The 27380-nt window shown below is 45.4% G+C and overlaps 1 protein-coding gene across 1 annotated transcript in view; it reads left to right on the top strand.

Moving 5' to 3' along the window:
• Window positions 1-21016: 21016 nt before the first annotated feature.
• The window catches only part of MAPK6 (mitogen-activated protein kinase 6), a 34702-nt gene continuing 28338 nt past the window's right edge, over window positions 21017-27380 (top strand). Inside the window, exon 1 of the mRNA XM_083586512.1 lies at window positions 21017-21258. The gene's annotated coding sequence lies outside the window, so the exon portion shown is untranslated. The remainder of the gene's footprint in view (window positions 21259-27380) is intronic.

Below are 27380 nucleotides of genomic sequence, written 5' to 3'. Positions count from 1 at the left end.
TTTATTGTTTAACTGCAAAGCAATCCTAATACATATATGCCACTGACCTTCTTACCTGACTTGACTCTTCTGCTGGTACACATTTCTGTGATGTCGACAAAAGTAAATGAACCAGTAACACGATATGTGAAGTCAAATGCCAACATTTTCAAGTTTTTTCCCCCTCTGATTAAGAACAGCTTGGATATAAATTCTGTATCAGGATATTCAGTGCCCATAATATTTGAGCGCATATTTAAGCATGGCTAAGAAAAATTAAATGATGGATCAGTTAGATCAATCAGTTAAAACAACAACCCACTAAGAAGGTCCCTAAATTAATTTTATAGGTATAGGTTTACCTCCTTGGGGAAGAACAGTGGCTGAGTGACAGGGGATCTTCTTTTCCATGCAGAAGGCATTTAGTTCAATCCCTAGCATCCCCTGGGAATCTCCCTGGCCTTAAATTCTAGACAGTCGCTGCCAATACTGACCTAGATGGGCTGCTGCTCTGACTTGGTATAAGATAGCGTTCTATGTTGTGATTCGAGGACCCCTCTCCCGCTTGGGAATAATAAAGACACGTGGACACAGTATAATATAATAATAATAATAATTTATTATTTATACCCCGCCCATCTGGCTGGGCCTCCCCAGCCACTCTGGGCGGCTTCCATAAAAACCAAAAATACAATAAAATATCACACGTTAAAAACTTCCCTGAACAGGGCTGCCTTAAGATGTCTTCTGAATGTCAGGTAGTTGTTTATCACTTTGACATCTGCTGGAAGGGCGTTCCACAGGGCGGGCGCCACTACCGAGAAGGCCCTCTGCCTGGTTCCCTGTAGCTTTGCTTCTCGCAATGAGGGAACCGCCAGAAGGCCCTCGGCGCTGGACCTCAGCATCCGGGCAGAATGATGGGGGTGGAGACGCTCCTTCAGGTATACTGGACCGAGGCCATTTAGGGCTTTAAAGGTCAGCACCAACACTTTGAATTGTGCTCGGAAACGTACTGGGAGCCAATGTAGGTCTTTCAAGACCGGTGTTATATGGTCTCGGCGGCCGCCCCCAGTCACCAGTCTAGCTGCCGCATTCTGGATTAGTTGTAGTTTCCGAGTCACCTTCAAAGGTAGCCCCACGTAGAGTGCATTGCAGTAGTCCAAGCGGGAGATAACCAGAGCATGCACCACTCTGGTGAGACAGTCCGCAGGCAGATAGGGTCTCAGCCTACGTACCAGATGGAGCTGGTAAACAGCTGCCCTGGACACAGATTTGACCTGTGCCTCCATGGACAGCTGTGAGTCCAAAATGACTCCCAGGCTGCGCACCTGGTCCTTCAGGGGCACAGTTACCCCATTCAGGACCAGGGAATCCTCCACACCTGCCCGCCTCCTGTCCCCCAAAAACAGTACTTCTGTCTTGTCAGGATTCAACCTCAATCTGTTAGCCACCATCCATATATAAGGTAAATGGGCTAGAAAAGGCCACAACTTTATTGATTACAGCATGTGAGAGGTATTGGCTTATTCATTGGACAACAGCAAATTTTGACTCCACCCACTCGGAGAGAGGTGAGTCTGACTAGGGTTATCCACCAGTAAGGGGGAGCCTGTTGATGCAAATACAACTATAAGCTCTCCCCTGATGTCACCGGGGGTTGTGCCATGGCCCCCAGCCACACAGGGCATCGGACAGGATCCACGACCGCCGGATTCTTTTAACAGAATACCCATTAGTGAAGGGGTAGGCGATGGCCACACCCTGCCCTTCATACACCAGCAACACATTCCAGTGCTTAACTGCCAAATACCGAGAAAGTTGTGACGATTGCTACAAGGTAGGTGAAAGAAATCCGGCAGCGCAATGGAGGGGAGAGCTGGCGCGGCCGCATTTGAGCAGCTAAGCCCCGCCCCCGAGCTGCCCTCTGATTGGGGGCTATTCGGGGCATGGCGCGCCAGCGACGAGGACAGGGCAGGGGCCGGAACGCCCCCTGCACAGCGCGGGAATCAGTTTCCCGTTCACAACCCCTCCCCTCCGGGAGGAGGAGAGGCTTTCTTAACAAATTTAAAATACAATGAATTATGAAAACTGGAGATGGCAAGCACTATCTTAAAGGTGTTCTATTAGGCCACGGAACACCCAGAAAGTGCTTTAGAAAATGAATTACCGGTGTTGGTGAATTGAAAATAGGGAAGCATGCCAGTTCAATTGTACACAAAGTGACAAAGGGAATGTGAGTGGCTGCCATCCTCAAAAATGACCCGGAAGGTCCTTTTCAAGGTCACATATCACTAGGCTAGGCTATTTTGGAGGGAAAGTGTCAGACATCTGAAAATAATTAACGGATTTCGACATGTTATGCACGCTATGTCACTTGAGACTTTGTAGCGTATCACCTGCCAAAGATAGATTTGCACTGCTATTATATGCTTGGTAACAGAGCTCCTTAATTTGATTTTTGTGTATAGTATGTCCAAATCTGCTCATAATTATTTTCAGAGCTCTGACATTTGCAGAGGGTTGGACTAGATGACCCTTTGGGACCTACAATTCTATGATGCTCACCCCCCCCCAAGCAACAGAACCCATAAAACAGCAATATAAACCAGAATTATATTTAAAAACAGCAACCCAGAAATATAAAAATAACAAAAATTGGAAATTGCAAGCAGTTCAGCAGCCAATTATCTCTCAACCAGCATCATAGGCTTGTGAACACAGGTAGGTCTTCAACAGACAATGAAAAGCAACTGTTGTGAGCAATATTAAAGTAGCTGCATGCTCAGCTGATCTTGTGCATAGCAATTGCTCATGGCTGACTGCTGGCTATGGGCAAGGACCCAAGATTCATGTAGGGACTGTGCTGTAATTTCATGAGCTACCGTGCGCTGAGTGGTCGTGTGAGGCAACCTTTATTGACTGATCATGAAAACGACAGCTTGGAGGGTATGGCTGGGTGAGGCTAGCGGCAGGTATTTCTGAGTGGGTGAGATCCTGCTGGGACTTGGGAGGGTTGCGTCACGCATTCCGAAAAAACTAAATGTTTTCAGCATCCCAGCAATTAATTGTTGTATGAATATCAACAGCAGTTGTTATTTTGAAAGGATTTCCATCAAAATATTTCAGGAACCATGCCGTTCCAAAAAGTTCGTTTGACTTCTTCGAGCCAAAAAAACGGAAACATAAAATTATTACACTTACACAGTTGCCCAAAATTATTTATCTATCCCTAATCCAAACAACATCACTTACTTTCCCCCCATTTCTACTATATTTAGAATTGTTCTTAACAACTTTGACATTTTTACCGACATGAAAATGGGCTGATGCAAAGAGAGCCTACCGTATTTTTCGCTCTATAAGACGCACCAGACCACAAGACGCACCTAGTTTTTGGAGGAGGAAAACAAGAAAAAAAAATATTCTGAATCTCAGAAGCCAGAACAGCAAGAGGGATCACTGCACAGTGAAAGCAGCAATCCCTCTTGCTGTTCTGGCTTCTGGGATAGCTGTGCAGCCTCCATTCGCTCCATAAGATGCACACACATTTCCCCTTACTTTTTAGGAGGGAAAAAGTGAGTCTTATAGAGCAAAAAATACGGTAATTTCTTTGGAAGAGACCAAACATCCTTGAGTTCAGCTCCCTGCCCAGAGGCAATACAATTTCTGCCTCCATCCCAGTATTTTTATATCCATCTTCCCAGTCTGGATCAGTTGGTGGGCAGACTTTAGGCTTGCAGCATCCAATATGTTCACCAACCAGAGCCACATACTGTACAAAACCAGAGCCATGTACAAAACAGTGCTAGAGGTGGAGCCGGATGCAAGACAGGATGGAGCCAATGGAAACCAGTGTTTCCCATGACCATCCCTTGGGATAACTTGAATATGCAGGTTATCAATCTACATCTGGCTTACTGCAGATCAAGGATTCAAACACAGAACTCTAAACTGAACATCAGCATTGCACGATTTCATGATTCAACGGTAAGGAGCACAGAAGCCCTTCCAGCCTGTCACTGTTTTGCTGGCAGGATTCAATCACGTGCCAGCAAATTCAGACTGGGCACGTAAGATTTGGTGCTCTTCTGCAAGCAAATCTGCTTCTTATGTTTAAAAAATGGGCTTCATGGTAAGGAAAGTGATGGGAAAAATACTGGGAAGCGTAAAGATACCATTTGCTCATGTTAGATATTACCTCCCGGCAAACAAATCAGAATGAACTCTCAATAAACAGAAAGTGCCTCCCCATAAACTTTTTGCAAACAAACCAGGGTGAATGAATGCTAAAAAGAAAATCAGCCCATCTCAAAGCCACTTGAGATTGAGAGAGAAGTGACTGGCATAGGCTGTTTTCGGGGTGGGGTTAAAAAAGAAAGAAAGCAACTTTGCAGTTTTACTTACTATTGTTAGGTTGTTGTTTTTTTACATTAATGCTCACCATTTCTCCCAAGAAGCTCAGTGTGCATTGTTTTTCCCCAGCAGTGGTGCACAGAGTGGGGGAGGGGGGAGCTCTTGTGCGTAACATCACCGACACTTCGTTTGATCAAACTTATCCTCGTTGATATCTGCAGGAGCCTGGCTAAAGGAATTTTAAAGACTGAATCTTCCTTTTGGACACAATTTGAATGAGTTTTCTGTTTGTGGCTTCTGTAGTAGAACTTGTACATAGCTCTCTCAATTTTTGGATTATGAATATAAGATTTAGTACGTAGAATGGTTTGATAGTGTTTTGTGTGCCGCTTATGTGCTGCTTACTTTATACCGGTCTACTACGAGAATTGGCAGCATCGGTTCATTTCTTCATTACTTGTATTTCCATTCCTAACCTGGCAAGCAGAAATACTGTACTGGTGGGAGGGTTCCCCCTCTACTCCATCACCACCCACAAGCCACCACCATTCTCCCTTTTTATCTTTGCAACAACCCTGTGAGGGAGGCTAAGCTGCCTGAGAGAGTGACTGGCCCATGGCTTCATAGCTGAGTGAGGATCTGAACCCAGGCCTCTTCAGGCCTTTGCTTCGCACACACTATGAAGCCCATTCAAAGCATGCTCTTTCCATCAAAGAATTCTGGGGACAGAGTTACAGTTCCTAGCAAGTCTTGACAAACTATTCTTTGATGAGGGGGAACATACTTCCAATGTGCTTTAGGAGCGCATACACAGGCCTAGTCCAAGGATCTAACCCATGGGTAGGCAAACTAAGGCCTAGGGGCTGGATCCGGCCCAATCGCCTTCTAAATCCAGCCCGTGGACGGTCCGGGAATCAGCGTGTTTTTACATGAGTAGAATGTGCCCTTTTATTTAAACGCATCTCTGGTTATTTGTGGGGCCTGCCTGGTGTTTTTACATGAGTAGAATGTGTGCTTTTATTTAAAATGCATCTCTGGGTCATTTGTGGGGCATAGGAATTCGTTCATTATTTTTTTTCAAAATATAGTCTGGCCCCCCACAAGGTCTGAGGGACGGTGGACCGGCCCCTTGCTGAAAAAGTTTGCTGACCCCTGAACCACTGGCTCTCTGGAATTCAGAAACATTTACCAATCTACCACAAATCACTCAGAAATCTACCTTCTGCCCAATCTTGGCACCATGTTCCAAAAGCGTGAATCAAGAGAACAAAAAGCTCCAAACGACCCCAAAGAAATTCATAGCCACAGGCTAAGGAGAAAGGGAAGGACGTGGGGGGAAATCACATCCCAGAGCCCCTTGGCATTGAGCCCATGAGCATCCCCTCCAGGGTTGCAATGGCATACGAAATAGCGACTTCTGCTTGCCTTGAACAATCTGTCCATTGCATAACTGGTCCCCCTGAGCACAGCGCAGCCCAGTTCAAAAGAAATTCAGCCGGCCGCGTTCACAGCGGTGAGGCACGTGGGCTCTGAGCCAGGCAGATAAATAGGAAATGTGGTATTCCCATTGAGTACAGGAACAAAGCTTTCCTGCATCTGCTCCCACACAGAGAAGGAAATTACAACTGCCCTGGGCTTCCGTGGGAAGAGAGCGTCAGCTCCTTCCGTCTGATCTCATTGGCCCAACGGCCTTTGTTGTTGCAAAGTCGCTAAAAGGGATAAGCCTTGGTGGGGGCGGGGGGGGCAATCTCTTGGGAAACTGCCCTGCAAAAGGCCAAGTGTAATAAATAGAAGCGGTATAAGACCACAGTGTTCAAAAGCAAATGTGCAATACATGGTAAATGTGTACCTGAGAGCAGGGGGTGGCGTCAGGTTTGAGGGGACCCCCATATCCCGCCCCCATCCTCTTGTTTGTAGATCTGCAGGCTTACCAGGTGGCAGTGTCAGGATCTAAAAAGATGCCCATCACTTTAAAATGCCCCCAAATGATGCAACATTGGGTGCTCCGGGAAAATGTGGTTATGCCAGGTGCTTTTCCGGGGTTAGCAGCTGTTGTGTGATAAGAAAAATGAGCAGGCCTTATGTAGATGGGCCCAAGACCTCCCTGTCAGGGTGGGGGGTGTCCCCGAGCAGGGATGAGGAATAAATTTAGTTCTGTTCACATGTAAAGGTGAACCAACCTAATTTGCACTTCTCAAAGCTACACGCAAAGCGAAACGCAACTATCCTTTGAATTTTGCCCTTCTCCAGATTTTGCAGTGCCGTTCTCCAGTAGGTAATGTGTTCAGAAATGCACCTGCCAGCAAACTATAGCTGTCAACTTTTCCCTTTTCTTTCCAGGAATCCTATTCGGAATATGGGAATTTCCCTTTTAAAAAGGGAAATGTTGACAGCTATGTAGCAAACCTTTTGGGGAGCAGTACTTACTGAATTACAAGGGACGCAGGTGGCGCTGTGGGTTAAACTACAGAGCCTAGGACTTGCCGATCAGAAGGTTGGCAGTTCGAATCCCCACGACAGGGTGAGCTCCCGTTGCTCGGTCCCTGCTCCTGCCAACCTAGCAGTTCGAAAGTGCATCAAAGTGCAAGTAGATAAATAGGTACCGCTCCGGCAGGGAGGTAAAAGGCGTTTCCGTGCGCTGCTCTGGTTCGCCAGAAGTGGCTTAGTCATGTTGGCCACATGACCCGGAAGCTGTACGCTGTCTCCCTTGGCCAATAAAGCAAGATGAGCGCCGCAACCCCAGAGTTGGTCATGACTGGACCTAATGGTCAGGGGTCCCTTTACCTTTACCTTTACCTTTACTAACTGAATTAGAGGGATGCAGGTGGCGCTGTGGTCTAAACCACTGAGCCTCTTGGGCTTGCCAATCAGAAGGTCGGTGCTTCAAATCTCCATGACAGGGTGAGCTCCCGTTGCTCTGCCCCAGCTTCTGTCAACCTAGCAGTTCGAAAGCACGCCTAAAAAGTGCCAGTAGATAAATAGGTCCTGCTCTGGTGGGAAGGTAAACGGCGTTTCCGTGTGCTGCTCTGGTTTCGGTGTTCTGTTGCGCCAGAAGCGGCTTAGTCATGCTGGCCACATGACCCAGAAGCTGTACGCCGGCTCCTTTGGCCTGTAAAGCAAGATGAGCGCCGCAACTCCAGAGTCGTCTGCAAGTGGACTTAACTGTCCTTTATCTTTACCTTTTTTTTTAACCTACTCAATTGGCCTATGTAAGACGTGAAATGATTTGAATCAGTAGCACAGTTATCTCTGTTAGCAACATTTGGAGGACAGAACAATGATATAAACAAAGAACTTCCTAACGTTTCTGTTAGTTGCAGCAAGATTGTCCATAGCTCAGAAAGGAGGTAGCAGGCACTGCCTGCAGTTCTGCTGCACATGTTTTATCTTGGCAGGGATTGTTTCTCGCACTTTGCAGAGACAGTTAGTTTAGGAGAGGATCTTCTGCCAAAAAAAAGGTTAGCCAAGTAAATAGATCAAATGTGTGTGACCAAATATGACAAGGCTCAGGGCCAGAGCTGTTAGGGTCAGAGGTCAGAGCTGTGAGAAGCGACATACGTCATAGCAAAAAAGCAAGGGTGTAAATAAAAATAGTCTAATGGATTTTAAAGTATTTTATGACTTGGTAATTGAAATGTAAAAAGGAGGTTCAAGTGCTTCTGAATCACTCGACTCTGAAAGACAGCAGGACTTTTACATAACAGAGCTGTTGAGTAAAATATTCACACTTTCCTCATACAACTTATTATTAAATAATAATTTTATTATTTGTACCCCACCCATCGGACTGGGTTCCTCGGCCACTCTGGGCAGCTTCCCACAAATTTGTTGTTGTTTAGTCGTTTAGTCGTGTCCGACTCTTCATGACCCCATGGACCAGAGCACACCAGGCACTTCTGTCTTCCACTCCCTCCCGCAGTTTGGCCAAACTCATCCTGGTAGCTTCGCAAATACTATCCAACCATCTCGTCCTCTGTCTTCCCCTTCTCCTTGTGCCCTCCATCTTTCCCAACATCAGGGTCTTTTCCAGGGAGTCTTCTCTTCTCATGAGGTGGCCAAAATATTGGAGCCTCAGCTTCAGGATCTGTCCTTCCAGTGAGCACTCAGGGCTGATTTCCTTAAGAATGGAGAGGTTTGATCTTCTTGCAGTCCATGGGACTCTCAAGAGTCTCCTCCAGCACCATAATTCAGAGTGGGTGCCCTACTCGGCATAGTTCATAGCTTCTCTGAGTTATTCAAGCCCCCAAATACAAATACAAAAGCATAATAAAACATCAAACATTAAAACTTCCCTATAGAGGGCTGCCTTCAGATGTATTCTAAAAGTTACTTATCTCCTTGACATCTGATGGGAGGGCGTTTCACTGGGTGGGTGCCACTACTGAGAAGGCCCTCCGCCTGGTTCCCTGCAACTTCATCTTCATAAGCAAGAGACCACGGGTTCCTCTGGATTGCCTGTTTATTGATCTTGAATGGAGGTGAGACTATGTTTGGTCTTTACAGAACATTTATTCTGCCTTTTTTATGGGGAAGTTAGGTGACAATGAGCAGTGACCATGAGCGCCCATCCTGATTGCTTGTGTTGTGTTCATACATTCTCCCATGTTCCCACATTTCTGCCCATCACTTTTCTAACCATTTTAGGTCTGCCATTGTTTCAAAGCGTTTCATTGTGCAAGGGCAAAGTCATGTTTTACTCCACAACAGTGGCGTAGCGTGGGTTGTCAGCACCCGGGGCAAGGCAAGTAATTTGTGCCCCCTAACCCATGAGCCAGGTAGGGGCAGAGAGCTGCGAGCGCGCCCCCCCCGATGTTGCGGCCAGTGCGGCCGGCCCCCCCTGCACCCCCCATGCTACGCCACTGCTCCATAAAGAGCAGAGTGGCATAAAGGGAGGGCCAGAGACCTTGACTTTTTAAATTTTACCAGTTTTCCTGGTAAATTTTGTGACTTAACAGGAAAGGAAAAGACTGACTCTCCCCCCCGCCCCCTTCTCGTTTTCTTTACTGTGTAAATGCTTTGTAACATAATATTGAGCGTCTGGTTGCCGCAATGAAAACGAATGTCTATTTTTAAAACTGGGTCATTTGTGGGTCAGGGAAGCAACAAGCTGGGTAGCCAACAAGTCATGAGATCCGTTTTAATGGGCAAGCAGAGCATGCAAGCAGAGAGCACAGAGAGAGGGGTCTTGCCTGCAGATATTGTCAACGTTCTGTATGGGGACTGCAATGGGACTAGCAATCTTTAGTTAGAGATGGGAAGGAGTTTTGATGGAGTCAGGGGTGGTATTCAGTTAGCCTTCTCCATAAAGAACCTTGAAAAAGTCTTGTTTGTTTGTTTTAAGGACTTCAAACTTGGGCCGGCTCTACCGTAGGACAGAGTGGAGCAGTTGCCTCTTGGAATCAATGGGTTGTAGCCAACCAAGCTATTCTTAGAATAGACCATTTGAAATTAATCGACCCTGATTTTTAAATTATTACTATTATGATGGTTAAGCACCTTTCTTTCTTTCTTTCTTTCTTTCTTTCTTTCTTTCTTCACAAACAAAAAATGGAAAATAAAAGTTAGGAATTAATGGGCCTAAATTTGTAATGTCCTTTACCTTCAGTGGGTCTCCTCTGAGCAGGACATAGCTGGATAGAACCCTTAGGCCGCAGATATAGGATTTCATGACAGGGCAACAAACTGTTAGTAGTTAAACTTACTACAATTATACTTTTACTGCCAGGGAGTGGGAGAGGAGATTTTAGGATTTGCTCTGACTCAGGCAACAAAATTTATTGGCCGACCCTGTTCCTAACTTACCTCAGCTTATATGACATCTTACAGCATCCTTAGCACAAACTTATGCTTACATGTACCCCAGCCAGCAAGTGATGAGAGGTTTCAGGTGTTCCAGTACATGATCCGGAGTTGATTTCCTTTGAATGAGATCACTGGAGACTTCTCGACTTGCTACGAGATACAGTTTTATTTACAAAGAGAGAGTGAGAGAGAGAGAGAGAGATGATAGATAGGTAGATAGATAGATAGATAGATAGATAGATAGATAGATAGATAGATATAGAGTCGTACCGAAAAGGACACAGGGCAAAGTGCTGCGGCTGCGCATGCGTACGGGGCAGATTGTGCTTCTGCGCATGCGCAAAGCGCAATTTAGCAGTTCTGTGCATGCACGAGCAGCAAACCTGGAAGTAACCCATTCTGGTACTTCTGGGTTTGCCACAGACGTTCGCTGAAATGGACACTAGAAAAGGTGGACGTTCACAGAGGTATTACTGTAGATAGATGATAGCTAGATAGCTAGCTAGATAGATAGATGATAGATAGATGATAGATAGATAGATAGATAGATAGATAGATGATGATGATGATAGATAGATAGATAGATAGATATAGATAGATAGATGATAGATAGAGATAGATGATAGATAGATAGATAGACTGAGCATCACATGAGGGATCACTTCACAGTATTAGCACCCCAAGAGATCCTGCTGCCCCATTAAGTTACCAGGGGATCCCCTGTGTCACAGCACTCAGGCCAGGCCCACCCATGAGGCAAGGTGAAGCTACCGCCTCAGGTGACAGGGTTCACAGGGGCAGCAGAATGCATCACTGCCTGCTTCTGCTGCTGCTGTAGTGGCAGTGACCCTGCTGCCTGAGGTAAATCTCCTCCATTTTGTGGTTCATCTCAGGTACCAAGATGCATTGTGCCAGCCCTGACAGCACTAAATTCATCACAGAGAGCAATCCGGGCCTCTATGCTTTTCTTAGACTCGGGTTGCTTCCAGATGACTTGTTTACAGAGCAGTTATCCTGATTTGTCTGCACAAAATTTCAGTGAGGTGACACAGCGAGGTGGCTGTTAATTTGAGCATTCATTTGTTTGCAAGAGGGCTTAGCCGACGTCACATCCAGAAATTGTTATCCTACACTTCCTTGTCACTTTCCTTGTTGCAAACAGTCTAGTAGGTGTTTTTTTAGGAAAGTGGGTTTGTGGCAGAAAAGCACCAAATCAACTTTGGCAGTGTCCCCTGGATTTGCCAGTATGTGACTGAATCCCATGCGAAGCCACACAGTTCCAGGACCACAGCCTATTGTTCTCTTTCACACAGATTACCCTTGGTGACATCCTCAGAAGCCATGGGAGCTGGGAACAAACGCTTGCCCTCTTTCGTCAGATTATTACCTCCCTGAAGTGTTTCCAGCTATTTATTGTCCCAAACTTGGATTACAAAAGGAGATACTTAACAGACTTGGTCAGGGCTATTGACTCCCAAAAGAAACTGGTTTGACCTACTCTCTTTTTACAGAGCTGGAAGGGACAGAAAAAAAACCCAGTTTCATTTTCTTATTTCCCCATTTTTAAGCTCAGCTTTCCACATTTCCACATGCAAGGGGTTAGTGGGGGGATGTGGTCTTTGGGAAAAAAAGTCCTTATAAAAATTCATTCATATTTTAGAGTCCGTGACTGCTAATACAGTATACACATTCCTGCATGCATTTTTGCCAAAGACAGACATTTTTACAAGCAATTCTCCCTAACACAGTGTGTTTTTTGCATGTTATCACAATAATAATAATAATAATAATAATAATAATAATAATAATAATAATAATTTATTTATACCCAGCCAGATTTATTCTCCAGCCACTCTGGGCGGCTTCCAAGAGAATATTAAAATACAATAACCTATTAAACATTAATATATGCATTTCAAGGCACACTTAGTTTATGCAGTTTTTGCACACATCATTTGGCTGGAAAGTTGCATTGCAAAATTCGGGAAAGTGCAAATTTCAAGCTAGGCTTCAGTTGCTTTCTGCTCTTTCAGGAAGTCAGAATGAGGTAGCATCACCTTGAAATGTGAACTGAATAGAATTCGTTCCCTATTTGTACTCACAATGCAATTAGTGCCCCCCTCTCTGCCACACACTTGTATTAGCACCGCTACATCTGAACACAATAATTTAAGAAGATAAACTTTAAAAGAGAATTATATGAAAATGATGTATCAGTGGTATTTAACTCCTGCCAAACTGGCAAAAATGTATAGAACAAGTGCTAATAAGTGCTGAAAGTATAAAGAGAATGAAGGCACATTTTATCACATGTGGTGGAACTGTAATTAAAAGTTATTGGGAAATGATATATAACGAACTGAAGAAGATGTTTAAAATAACCTTTGTTAAAAAAACCAGAAGCTTTTCTGTTGGGTACAATAGGACAGGAAATACCAAAATAGCGGAAGTAGTTGATCATGTATGCTACAACGGCGGCTCAGATTCTACTAGCTCAAAAATGGAAGGACGACAAGAAACCATCGAAAGAAGAATGGCAAGTCAAGCTTAAGGAATATGCAGAAATGACAAAACTGACGGAAAGAATGAGAGACAATGATAATGAAGAATTTTAAAAAGACTGGGAACCTTTTATGTTGTGTTTACAGAAATACTGTAAAGATATGGACTCACTAGCCGGGTTTGATTAAACACTTACAAATAAGAAAATAAGATCAAAGGTTAAGTAAGGACAACACGGAATGAAATTGACTGTAAGATGTAATCATGAAGGAAGATTTGGTATTAAACTGATAAGGAAATAAGAGTATTAAGGTGTAAGATTATAAAAATAAGATAATAATTAAGCAGAAGTAGTAAATATTTGAAGAACCAGAAGGGGAAGTCATGGGAAGAGTCTGACTGTTGGATCAGGTCAGCTGCTAGATCTAGTCCAACATGCTGTTCCCAGTCTCCAACCAGATCCCCATGGGAAGCCCACAAGATCTGAGCACAATGGGAGCCCCATCTCCTGGGGTTTCCAGCAATGGACCCCTTTAGTCACTGGACCCTTTGGCAATGGACCCTTTTAGTCCAGGATTTCTAAGATTAGTTTTATTTTGACCGTTTTCCCACTTGTAGCATTTTAGTTATGCCTTTCTTCTCATTTGCTGCTAAGTCATGGAATTATCACCATAGTTGGTGGGAGTGTCTTAGAACCAGCAGAACTGGCTGGGCTATTTTTTGTCCTCCACCTTCCTCCTTTCCCTGTTGACTTTTAACCTTGGGCATTTGGGAGGGTGAAGGAAAGATCTGTCATTTGATTTCACTTGTGAAGTTTACAGTGGTACCTCGGCTTACAGACGCTTCAGGTTACAGACTCCGCTAACCCAGAAATAGTACCTCAGGCTAAGAACTTTGCTTCAGGATGAGAACAGAAATCGCGCAGCAGCGGCACAGCGGCAGTGGGAGGACCCATTAGCTAAAGTGGTACCTCAGGTTAAGAACGGACCTCCAGAACGAGTTAAGTTCTTAACCTGAGGTACCACTGTATTTAATAAAAAAAAAACATACTGAATGCACACTTGCGCACCAGCACACCTGTGCATAAGGTTAAAGCCCATTATTTCCTTCAATGGTATAGTTGTTGGAGGAGATGAATAGTGTATATTCATTATTATTAATTTCCATTTAGGGGGCTGTACATAGCAGAATCCATGAATCTCTGGGCCATTACTGTCCAAACCATTTTATTGCTACGGGAAGAAGCAGTACTATTGGGTCACTGAAGCATTATTTGTCACCTGTAATTATAGGATGATAATAGCCCAATGTGCATTAATGCACCACTTCACCTCCTGCCCCCATCAAAACACAAATTCCATTATCACAGTTTTATTTTAACACACACACCATACCACAATCACATCTTTTATTTGCATTTTTTGTTTCCTTGAAACATTATTCCCTCAAGGGCATATTTAACTGTTTCTCCAGCTTCACAACTCATCTGTCTAGTGAAATCACCAGACCGGTATGGAGTGGTGGTGGTGGTTACAGTGTGGGACTCGGACTTGGAGGACCAGAGTTCGAATCCCAACCCAGTCATGATTCCGGAGCCACGAAACATCCAACAGCCATGAAATCCACTCCTTGAAGACCCATATAGGTGCAACAGAACCTATACAGGTCCTGGATATTCAGCAGAGCAAAAATTGATCCCTATAAATGATCCAAAACTGTTGCAGCAAATATAGCACACACAGACACAGAAACTCCTCGGTAGCAAGAATTTATTGGCCTTCCTTTGCATAGGGCGGGACACTGGCTACAGGTTCATTATGTGCAATAGATGAGTATAGTGCTAAGAGAAAGTTGCTGGAGTTTTATTGGCTGGAAAGGCCCTAAAGCATTTTGCAAGTGTGCACTTCACAATAATAAAACCTGCCTTGTGGAATAAAAAAAGAGATGAGATGGCAGGAGGGACGACTGCTTTCCCACAATGTTTCTTTTGCAGAAAGCAGTCCTTTGAGGTCATATTTGCTTGGTGTCCTTTCTCAGAGCCTACTAGAATGGCTTAGCATTCACTGCACGGCTCTTAATTGCTTGTTACAACAACTTATTATTGTGAAGACCAGCTGGAAGGAGGTCAGCACTTGTGTGGGACACTAAGATGTTCCAAAGAAAGGCTCTTCTGTAGCATATTCATAAGCCTGAAATGAGAGAGTGGGGATTTGCATGCGAGGTGAAGAACAAAGAGTTGGCTTCAATTCATGGTTGTGGAGAGGAAGATGTCAGGCTGACATCCAAGATCAAATCAACCGAATAGCATGCTGCACTTTTGAGATGGAAGGAAACGACTGCATGTCCACACTGCAGCTCAGATTTGCTTGCAAGTATTGGTACCTCGCCTTGGTAGCATCTTAACAACTGCAGAGTTGGAAATTGATGGGTATAAGACAGACATAGGCAAACTCGGCCCTCCAGATGTTTTGGCACTACAATCCCATCATCCCTGACCATTGGTCCTGTTAGCTAGGGATGATGGGAGTTGTAGTCCCAAAGCATCTGGAGTTTGCCAATGCCTGGTATAAGAACATAAGAGGAGCCTTGCAGGATCAGGCCAAAGGCCCAGCATTCTGTTCCCAGCTATGGGGCTCCTACAACAAAGGAGGAGTCCACATGAGTACAATAGCACTTTACCTGGAAATGATGTCATATATATCCAAAATGGCATTCCCTGGCTGTGTGTCTCCGTTGAAGCAAATGTCAATTTCAGTGGGGGCTTCCCCCCCCAAAAAAAATTAGGGAAACAGCATGGGGGAAATGAGTCCCTCTATCCTCCCAGGACTGCAGTCTAAATCTGATTCTCCCAGCCTCTGTGTGACTACTATTAAATTTGAGGCTTCTTGTGCCATTTGGCTCTCCAAGGGCAAGTGTGTAAAAAGTTAAAGGTAAAGGACCTCTGACAGTTAAGTCCAGTTGCAGACGACTCTGGGGTTGCGGCACTCATCTCGCTTTACTGGCTGAGGGAGCTGGCGTTTGTCTGCAGACAGTTTTTCCAGGTCATGTGGCCAGCATGACTAAGCCGCTTCTGACGAAACCGGAGCAGCGCATGGAAACACCATTTACCTTCCGCTCTGGAGCAGTACCTATTTATCTTGTGTGTGTGTGGCCCTCCATAATTCTGTCTTCTTCTTTTTAAGAAAAAAAATTGTGTTAGGCTGCATACACACTTCACCTTTAAAGCACATTCCAAGTGCATCCTTCTCGGCACTGTAATTTGTGGGCAGGTGCTGGGAATTGTACCTCTGCTGTTATGTACTGAGTTGAATAGGCTCCAAAATGCAGCAGTCTGATTGGTCCTAGAACAATAGGATTCAGAATGCAGCGGTCTGATTGGTCCTAGAACAATAGGATCCAGAATGCAGCAGTCTGATTGGTCCACAGGAGCCACCCAATCCAACTCCAGGTGGAAGGGAATCCACAACCTGATTGGCCTACAGGAGAATCCCAGAATTAGCCAATCACGTGGGGCCCATTGTGTAAATAATGTATATAAGGCAGACATTCTGGGGGAACTTCCATTCCTCCTCACCACTGTGAGCTGAATAAAGAACATGAAATCCACTCTCAACTCCGAGTATAATTCATCTGCGATGGGTGAACTACAGTGCCCAGAATTCTTTGAAGGAAATGAGCTTTGCGAGGCTGGAGTTGAAGGGCACGTGATTGTTGTGTCCTCCTCACCCCATCCACAGGTGTTGAGGGGGATTTGCCCACCAAGGGCAGTGTTGGCCGGCTGGGCTCCCCCCTGCACAGACGGGCAGGCAGTGCAGCACAGCCCTGTTTGGCTGGGGGGGGGCGCTCCAGCAGCGATGGCAGTGAGGCTAAGCTGGTGCAGGAGGCTCCTTCACCCTCCATGCCCTGCCCACCCCACCTCCAGTGCACACAAGCGTGTGCCCACCGCAGACACCAGCAAACCATGCTACACCACTGCACAAAATGAATAAACTATATATACATGGGAAATAGGAACTTGTTCCTTCCGCCAGCAGCCGCTGACGGCCATGGGTAGTGCCACAAGCTTGGCCTCCTTGCAGCTCCTTCATCCCCACCTACTGGCATGCAGAGTGGGCAGGGATGTGGCAGTGAGGTCAGAGCAGTTTGGACGCACCAGGGGAACCAAGGCAGGCCTCCTGATGGTGCCCTCGAACCACACCAACCTCACCACTGCCCTGCCGCCACCTCCCCAGTATGGCCAGGTCTGTGCTGGCAACCCTTCCCAGCAGCTGATCTTAATTTATTCCCTCTGGATTCTGTCTTTCCCTGGAATTGCAGCTCTGTTAAGGGGCAAACTAAGTTCCCAGGTTTTGGGTGGGGTGTCATGTGTTTTAAATGCATGGTGTGTACTCCAGCCCTGCACCGACACTTTGCCTGTGCCGTTTGCAGTTCGACAGAGAGGAGAATCTTCACATCCCCAGGGGAGAAAAAAGAACCCTCCTTTCCCAAACGTTAGAGGCACAGGAAGCCAGTTTGCTTTTCTGCATCAAGGCCACCCAAAGTGCGTTCACAGCAGCCCCTGTGTGAAGTTGATTTAAACAGGTTTGGCACGGCGTGTTCTGTTGTTGTTCTGCAGTTATGAGCACTTATCAGACCTCTGCAATGGTACATGTTTCCCTTTTCCCTTTTAAAGGTAAAGAAAAGCAGCATATTGTTACACCTCTGTTTAGGGATGCCTTGGCAACGTCATTTTCTTGAGCAAAACAAGAAGAATCTGTACCAACACAGAATTGGTGGTGGGCGGTACCATTTACGCAGAGCAGCCGAATAAAATTATGCAATCCTATAAACAGCTCAGTATGGTCAGGTTTACTTTCTTTAAACAGGCACAGTACCTATGTTTGTCTCCTTCCCTTTGGCATCATTTATCCCCCTGGCTCGGCACTGATTTTTCTGCTGTTAACGGAGAAATCCGAGGGCTCCCTTGGACAAAAAACAAGGACACCAGCCAGGAACACCAGAGCAAAACAGCAGCCAGTAGGCTTGGTCTTTATTGAAGACTGTCACGAAAGGACTCCCACCTGCCACCAGGTGAAACAAAATGGAAGCCCAGGAAAAAAGAAGACCCCAACTTTTATTAGTTACTAATCCCCCAAGCTACACCCCTAGGACTACATCACAACTGCATCATGACTACATCATTGACACATCACAAAAAGGAGGGGTTGAGGGAGGAGTTGTGGAGGTAACCTGAGTATCTTGTCACCTGGCTGGTTCCTCCTTTCCCCCTCCCCATGAGTCATTTCCAGAGGACAACGGGGAGTTGGCAGTTTCCTGCCCCCAGAGGGAAGATCTGATCATTGTCCTTTGTTCCAGTCCGTGCTGAATCCACTCCCATATGCAAGTTCTTTGTGACCTTGATGGTCTTCTGTCTAGGACCATCAGGGTTGGCATAGCAACTGGGTAGGGCTCCTGTGTATGTGCTGGTATGCTCAAGGGATTATGGCTGGCCTGTATCAAACCTTCCCTATTTTGTAGTCCTTCCTTCATGGAGTAAAATAAAAGTGGAACGGTGCAGATCCGATGTATGGTTGATTTTCTATGAATTTATAACAGAAGCGTTGTGTGTGTGTGTGTGTGTGGAGTTTGTAGAAACTGAATGAATGAGGGGGGGGGGGTTCTTGCGAGACTGCTCCCTGGGATTGTTGAGCACCCAAGCTCAGAGAAGAGGGGTTTTTTTCCCCTGACTGTCTTCTGTGGGCCCCGTCAGGACTTGGCATGTTTTGGCAGTCGCAGATGGAAGAGAAGGTGGAGGAGGAGGAAGGAGGAGGAGGAGATGGGGGCCGGAAGCCTTGTGCTAGAGCTGGAGGGGAGGTCATTCCTCTCTGTCCCTCCCTGCCCCTACTATGGAGCACAGAGCCTCACCAAAGAGGATGGGTGACTCTGATCAGACAGAGGCAGGAGCTGGCTGAAGAGAAGTGGGTGGCTTTGGAATTTGAAGCAGAGGGGCAGGAGACAGCCTCATCGTGAGATCCAGGCAAGAGGTGATCTTTCAAATTTCAGCAGCGCCCTGTGTGAGCTCCAAATTTGGCACTCCCACCTCTCGCCTTCTGTTCTGCGCATGTACTATGTCATAGCTGTGAAACCCTCCATTACCCCCCTCGGTTTGACAACGAGTGAGGGGAAACTGGTCACGCTGCCCTAAATCTACCTCTGACCACCTTTGTAGGTGGGATCAGATACACCAGGCATGTCCAAAGTCCGTTTTGGGGGCCTAATCTGGCCCCCCGGCTGGTTTTATCCGGCCCCTGTGGCAGTTTATTTATTGGGGTCAAATCCTTTAAAAAGCTCAAAACTTCAATCCTAAAGGAAGCTAAACAACTTTGGGGTTAAATCGTAAAAAATGGCTGGCCCTCACGCATGTTCACTTCATCAAATGTGGCCCTCTTTGAAAAAAGATTGGGCACCCCTGAGATACACCCCCCCACACACACACACACATGCATGAGCACAGCAGGACTGTAGAGGGAGAGAGTCTTTAAAAGCTTGGCTGGAGGGACGTATCACCTATTGGGACATTCTACTAGTTCCCCCTTGGATCTGAACTTCTTGCCTTGCTCCTGTATCTGAGAACCTTGGCTTCTGGCCCATGCAATTGCTGCTGAGCCTGTATTGTTATTAGCCTGAATAAAGATCCTTCCTTTCAAGCAAGGGGCACCATCGCCATGTTTTGAAGGGTGGGAGTCTGTCACAATCACTGATATCCAAATAAAGACTTACCACAAGTAAAAGTGTGGCGCAGTGGTTAGAGTGTTGGACTATGACCCTGGGAGACCAGAGTTCGAATGCCCACTCGGCAATGAAGCTCACCGTGTGACCTTGAGCCAGTCACACACTCACAACCTAACCTACAGTACAGTGGTACCTCAAATTACAAATGCTTCAGGTTACAAACTCCGCTAACCTGGAAGAGTTACCAAGAGTTGAGAACTTTGCCCCAGGATGAGAACGGAAATTGTGTGCTGGCGCCGCAGCGGCAGCAAGAGGCCCCATTAGCAAAAGCACACCTCAGGTTAAGAACAGTTTCAGGTTAAGAACGGACCTCCAAAACGAATTAACTTCGTAACTAGAGGTACCACTGTACCTCACAGGTTTGTTGTGAGGATAAAATGGGGGGTGGGAGACCTACGTACACCATTTTCTTGAGGAAAAGTGGGGTATAAATGCAAAAAAATAAATAAGTAAGCATATTAGGGGAAATTTTCTAGTTAAGCCCTACTGTGTTCATTTCTGTTTTGCAACAAATCTTTCATCCATGGGGAGCGTTCGGAAGAGCCTCCCCTCCCACTGCAATCTGCCATCTTATTCCCACTGCCCCATTCTGCTAGACATGCTACTTGGAAGTATGTCTCATTGAATTCTATAGAAGATTTTGTAGTAAGCATGAATAGGCAAAGTGTTGGCTATTAATTTCAGTGCTTTTTTTCTGGGGGGATGCAGGGGTGCACATACCCCTAAACATTTTGTGCAGTGGCGTAGCGTGGGGGGTGCAGGGGGGGCCGGCCGCACCGGGCGCAACATCTGGGGGTTAGGGCAAATCCACGGGTTAGGGGGCGCAAATCCACGGGTTAGGGGGCGCAAATCCACGGGTTAGGGGGTCAAATTACTTGCCTTGCCCCGGGTGCTGACAACCCACGCTACGCCACTGATTTTGTGAATATAAGTTTGGCCTCATTGAGGGGCAGTATTTCAATATGAGTAGGAAAATGAGAGTACTAAACATTATTTTTTTTGGAAAAAAAGCACTGAGTAATTTAAATGAGTCTACTCTGAGTACAACTTAGTTGGCCAAAACCCTCAGGTTGCATCATGGAGGGCATTTCACTCATGTCATTTGGGTGCCAGCCAAAGACCTCTTCTGTTTGCCTAGAAAATTTTCAACACTGGATCTAATTTGCCTGGATTATGGTTTTTAATTTTCCATTAAATGTATGGCTTTGATTTAACTTCTGCGCATGTATGTGTGTATTTGTCGGTTTAAAGAATTGCTGTTTTTATTCTTTTATTACCTGTAGCCCTAGCAGAGAAACTTTCAAAATTAAGAAGCAAACATCAACTGACCAACAATAAGCACCCTATTCATTCTAGATGTAATTTAATTAAGGTTTGAGGAAATGAATAACTGTGGATTAATTTAGCCCACTGTGGCTGCCGCTCAGTAAGATGGATCCCTGAACAGAAATGCAAAATCGTGTTGTTTATTTGTGACTCTGTTCTGAAAACTGCAGCTTTGATTTGCTCAGATTGATTTCTACTCACTTTTGGGATTGGTTTGAGTTTGCTCTGTGAAAGATCTGGGAGGGACCTAAACAGTCAAATGCCCGTCCCTCCTCTCTCATTTAAATATTATGATGAATGACTGCTAGTATAACAGCTGTAGACTAGCAGGGCTCATATCACAGCAATATAACTTTCCTCTCCTCTTCCAGATCACTTCTATTTTTGACCAGCAATCTTTTGGTTGAAGATTTCACTTGCTCAGGGTGCCTGCTTTAAAAATTCACTTCCAGTTCAAATCATTTCTTTTTTAACTCTAGGAAGTCGAAATGCAATCCAAGAGTCTGCAGGAAAATTGCAATAATGGTAAGGAGGCATGCTTGCTCTTTTCTTTAAAAAGCCAGAAGAAGAACTGTCTGGGTGGGAGGTTCGTAGTTGTTATGACTTGCAAAGCTTAAATCAGCTAAAATTAAACTTATATAGGAAATTGTTGAAATGTGTTGTGTCAAATGTACCAGCATGCTGAAATAGCTCTAAGACTCATTTTCTGGCATGTGGGAATTGGCAGTTAGTTCACCAGTGTCTCTTTAGCATGATATCAATGGGAAAGGATATGCTGCTTAATTATTTGAGGGGTTTTATTCATGAAATAAAATGGGGGGGGGGTCTGAAATCAAGCCAGTGGCATTTTACTGCCAACACCTGTCAAAGTATGAAGGAAAAACTGTGTATGTTAAAATGTGCATGATGCATTTGGAAGCTACTACATATGATTACATATGACATATAATCTGACATTACTCTCGTCACTCCTATGGCAATTAGCCCACTCAGTGCTCGTGGCACTGGAACCTGCAAGACTTGAGAGGATCCCATATTATTCCAAATTAGTTTGCTTATCTGAGACAATATGCAAAGGGATATCATGTTATCTAGCATTATCATGTTTTAAACCGATTTTAATATTGTATTTATAAATTGCTGAAACCTGCCCTAGGATCTTATGGTGAAGGGTGGGAAATTATTATTATTATTATTTCAACACATTGAAAAAGATTTTTAAAAAAGATTTCTGGGCAGAATCCTGTCCTGTGCATTGTACTGAGATATATACATATGCAACCCCCACTGAACCCATTGAGAATTACTCCCAGGTAAGCATGTATAGGATTGCAGCCCAAGTTATTTTTATTTGCATGCCTTCATTTTAATGTGTCTCTTAATCTCCCCACCACCGCAATGTGGCTATTACATTCTGTTGAAAGTTCCCCATTTAAACTGAGCTTACATCATCAGGATGTACTTAATGCAAGTAGTAACGCAGTATAATCTCTCTTCCGGGGTTGGATCTTAAGGTCAAAACATGTGATGCAAGAGATCTCTGTTTGGATTTCTCTCTTTTTAAACAGCCAATAGGGGCGGGGGGAGCTCTGTGCGTGTTTAACCCTTTTGCTTCATCTGTTATTCCTCATTGAAAATCCCAGGTGTTGCATTGGTGTTATTGGCCACCCACATTTTCCACCTTGATTAATTCTACCTTATTGTAACTCCATAAATTATAGGGAGTCTGACCCTGCAACTCATTCCACCTGTATTCCACCTGACTTTGACCTCTTCCCTCCCTCTTCCCAAAGCAGAGTTAATAAATAGCTGCATTAAGTAGGTGGTTTTGACTGGGAAAACTACAGGGAAACTCTCCCTTTCCCTGGTGCCATTGATTCAGTCACGATGGAAGCCCTCGCTGGCTGCTTTAACGTTGCTGTTTTAAATTAGGTGCAGTGTGGTGCAATGGTTAGGGTGTTGGTCTAAGACCTGGAAGACCAAGGTTCAAATTCCCAGTCAGCCAAGAAACTCATTGGGTGACCTTGGGCCAGACATTATCTCTCAGCCCAACCTACCTCACAGGGCTGTTTCAAGGACAGCATGAAGAGGGGGAGAGCCACGAATGCCATCTTGAGCTCCCTGACAGGAAAGGTGGGGTATAAAAGCAAAAATAGACAATACATATTGATAAACTTCCAACCGTGGATCTCCTGGGTCATGCACCTGTTTCAGCATCATTTATTTAGGACTCTGGCTAGATAAGGGCCAGCCCAAGACATTTTGCTGCCTGAGGCAAAGGAGAAGATGGTGGCCCCCACTTCCCATCCATGAAACAGACTTTCACTGCACCCGAGGACAGCATGCTAGCTTGGGTGTGTGTGTGCAGCGCATACCATGCAGCTCACACAGCTCTACCCACTCTCAACCTTTCAACATCTGCTGCCTAAGGTGGCTGCTGCACTCCTGCTAATGGTAGGACCGGCTGCAGTGTAAAGTTCAGACATTGTTTAGATGCAAAAGAGGAGACCCATTATACTCCTGCTGAAATTACCTGCTTAATAACAAGTGTGGATCATCTTCTTGTCCCTTCAGGCCTAGCTGTACCTACTGATGTTACACATTCCCGTGCCGATTGTGTCTTCCTGTTAGGTGTAATCTTTTCTTTTCCCCCTTCCTCCATTGACATTTCTTTTATCTTCAGGATAACAAATGGGACCTGTGGTACAATCCTGAAATGCGTCCTCCCCGTTTAATAAGAGCGCTGTGGTTCAAGGTTCTGGCCAGTCTAGAGTACTTCCTTCCATCCTTCCACACAAACCCACACACCACAGTTTTCCAACTAGTACTTGACATTCTGTGACTCATTTGGGCTGGGTTTTTCTTCAGTTTGATGCCCTATTAGGGTTTGGGGTTTTGTTTTTAAAGTGTTTTCGTAGCTTTGAAAACCTCAAAGTTACCCTGAGTCTGCGGATAGCTTGGCCCCACTTTGACTCTATTTAAGTTGACCCTCCACACCCAAGTTCATTATTAGAGGGAACTACAGTCTGAGTGGGACGCGGGTAACGATGTAGGTTAAACCACAGAGCCTAGGACTTGCCGATCAAAAGGTCAGCGGTTCGAATCCCCGCGAAGGGGTGAGCTTCCGTTGCTCGGCCCCTGCTCCTGCCAACCTAGGAGTTCGAAAGCACGTCCAAGTGCAAGTAGATAAATAGGTACCGCTCTGGCGGGAAGGTAAACGGCGTTTCCGTGCGCTGCTCTGGTTCTCCAGAAGCGGCTTAGTCATGCTGGCCACATGACCCGGAAGCTGTACGCCGGCTCCCTCGGCCAATAAAGCAAGATGAGCACCGCAACCCCAGAGTCGGCCACGACTGGACCTAATGGTCAGGGGTCCCTTTACCTTTACAGTCTGAGCATAATCAGTGCATGCAGGAACTGCCTACAAAACCCCACTGCTGGAAGACAAAGCAGTGCACATTCTCTGTGCATTGCTAGTGCCGCAAAGGACCCTGGAGCATGTTCTGAAACTTGCTGCTCCTTTTTTTTAAACTGAAAATAAAGTTTAGTTGCAGCAGTGCACCAGATGAAAATCAATGTACTTTTAAAAAAAACAAAAACAAACCTTTACTTTGGAAAGCACAGACGTCAGTGTTTCAGCATGCGTATCCTCAAAGTTGAACTCCCAAATCGGGTCAGGTGATTATCTGCTGAAATTGCAAATCAGCCTTGTAACAAAAAACCTGCAGTATCTTTTCTGGTGATCAGAAGAGAAGTTTGCACTTAGAACTACAAATAAATTTATGTAACCCATTTTAAAGCTCTCACAAAATGTTCTGCTGCTGCTAAGCGGATTGCTCTACTTAACACATTTGATGAAATACCTTCTCCAGGGTCAGGAACACTTAACAGATAGATCTCCAGAAAAGACAAATGGCCACAAACAACAAAAGCTTCTTAAGTGAACAAGGCTGGTGGATTTTTATTTTTATTTTAGACTTGCTTTGAACTTGCCATTCTTCACAAAGGCTCTGCTTGATCTGCAGAAAGAGATGAAAATCCATACATGAGGTTCATTTTGCCATGACTTTGATACTATCTACAAAAGTAAACAAACCTTTTAACAAACTTTTATGACTTTAAAAGAGAAATAGACAAAATTAGACAAATTATTGGAGGATAAAGCGGATCTACCATGAAACTAATAAAGTTTAAGCTTCAGGACCCTAGTCCCAGAGGGGCCCCAGAAGTGACTTTATTGCTCAAAAATTTGGGGTCTAGGAGACTCAGTTTGAGTCGCACAACCCAAAAACTATAAGGCATAGGAAGTTTTTATTCACACCAGTGACTTTGACATGTGGGATAATCCAGTACAGTGGTACCTCGGGTTAAGTATTTAATTTGTTCCGGAGGTCCGTTCTTAACCTGAAACTGTTCTTAACCTGAAGCACCACTTTAGCTAATGGGGCCTCCTGCTGCTGCCGTGCCATCAGAGCACCATTTCTGTTCTCATCCTGAAGCAAAGTTCTTAACCTGAAGCACCATTTCTGGGTTAACGGAGTCTGTAACCTGAAGCGTATGTAACCTGAAGCATATGTAACCCGAGGTACCACTGTACAACAATTTTAACCAAAATCTGAGATGTAGTAGTTTTTTGTTTGTTTTTTAAAATGTGATGATCTGTTGTGGAACAACCCCATTGAAGAAGATTACAGTGGTTACCCAGATCTCATTACAGGTTGTGAAGGGGCCCACATAACTGTTCAAGCTTCAGGGCCACAAAAATGTGTGTCAGCCACTGGATAAGCCAACTAGCCATGATGGCTATGATCTGTCTCCATCACTGGAGGCAATATGACCCTGAATGTCAGCTTCTGAGCGGGTGCTGTTGTGCTCATGTCTAGGCTCCTCGTAGGAAACTGGTTGGTCACTGAGAGAATGATAACCCCCTTAACTGTCCCAATAAAACCAAGACATCCCATTTTCTCACACAAGAGCACAGCACCATGATACCACCCCCAAAAATAGTGCTTTTGGGGGGACAGCAATCTTTTGTGGTGCCCCAAAAGGCACACATTTGGGCACCGTGCTCATGGGAAAAGCACGTCTTTTGGGGCCACAAGCTTGCACAGGTCGCAGTCCCGCACATGAAAGTGGCCCTGGAAGACGTGCATCCTGGGTTTTTTGCCTCAACGTGCTGGAGGGTATGGAAGAAGATGCTGAACTAGATAGGCCAGGATCTTTGTATGTTCTTAACTAGATGGGTCTTTGGTGGTCTTTGATATGCTGGATTGATACTGTTCTTCTGTGATGCCACAGAGCATAGTACAGTGGTACCTCGGGTTAAGAATTTAATTATTTCTGAAACCTGAAACTGTTCTTAACCTGAAGCACCACTTTAGCTAATGGGGCCTACCACTGCAGCCATGCCGCCACTGCACAATTTCTGTTCTCATTCTGAAGCAAAGTTCTTAACCCAAGGTACTATTTCTGGGTTAGCGGAGTCTGTAACCTGAAGCGTCTGTAACCTGAAGCATCTGTAACCCGAGGTACCACTGTACTATGTTTAGTGCTCTGTGGCATCACAGTTTTATCCCACTTCCCACTAAGCAGTGCTGTGGCACCAAGGAAGTACATTAGTGTGAAAGAAGCACAATTCTCAGAACAGTATTGCATGTCCCAGAAGTTTACTTTTGCCAGCCAAAGCCCTCTTAAACTTCTCCAATCTGCTCCAGTCTCAAAACTTTGCATCCCCTCCATCCGCCTCCCTTCTGGCTGATGGGTGCGACACAATTCCAGCCAGTGGCGTAGCGTGGGTTGTCAGCACCCGGGGCAAGGCAAGTAATTTGCGCCCCCTAACCCGTGGATTTGCGCCCCCTAACCCATGGATTTGCCCTAACCCCAGATGTTGCGCCCGGTGCGGCCCGCCCCCCCTGCACCCCCCACGCTACGCCACTGATTCCAGCAGCCACCAACTATCAAAGATTCAAATGGTCGGAATCATGTGCCAGGCTAGGAAAGTACCGGTACTTTGAGAGAGATTGATGACATCAGTGCATTTGCAGGAAAGTAATCCACGGATGGGAATGAGTCGCCTTCTGGGTATTCAGTATGGTTAAGGGAAAAAAGAGTCAAACAAGAGGAGTGATTTTGTGGGACCTCCTACTATGGAAAGTGTGGTTTTATCAGCTGAGCATCAGTTTGCAGGAAGGCTAGTGGAGAACAGCCAGCATCAACTTCTAGGACAGGCACCCCCAACCTTTGGCCCTCCAGATGTTTTGGACTACAATTCCCATCATCCATGACCACTGGTCCTGTTAGCTAGGGATGATGGGAGTTGTAGGCCAAAACATCTGGAGGGCCACAGGTTGGGGGTGCCTGTTCTAGGAGGTCCAGCCTTCTCCTGAAGGGATCCAGGTACCAGCTAAAGCACCCTGCCTTATCTCCAAAACCCCAAACCTGCCCCACAGTTGGCTCTGGAGCATCAGTTAGGTATTGTGCTAAATGTTCACCTGAAGATCATACTCTTGTGGGGTCCAAACTCTTTTCCCAGACTTGCATTTCTCACTTCATACCTTCTTTGCAGCTTATTTAACTGGGGTGATTTACTGACTATTACTTCATCTCCATTTTTCTTTTTGTTACTTCACCCTGATTTCTTTTTGCTGTCA

This window comes from Podarcis filfolensis (assembly GCF_964270895.1).
Source record: "Podarcis filfolensis genome assembly, chromosome: 14".
In the NCBI taxonomy this organism is placed as follows: domain Eukaryota; kingdom Metazoa; phylum Chordata; class Lepidosauria; order Squamata; family Lacertidae; genus Podarcis; species Podarcis filfolensis.
This window is presented reverse-complemented; position numbering and strand designations above follow the sequence as displayed.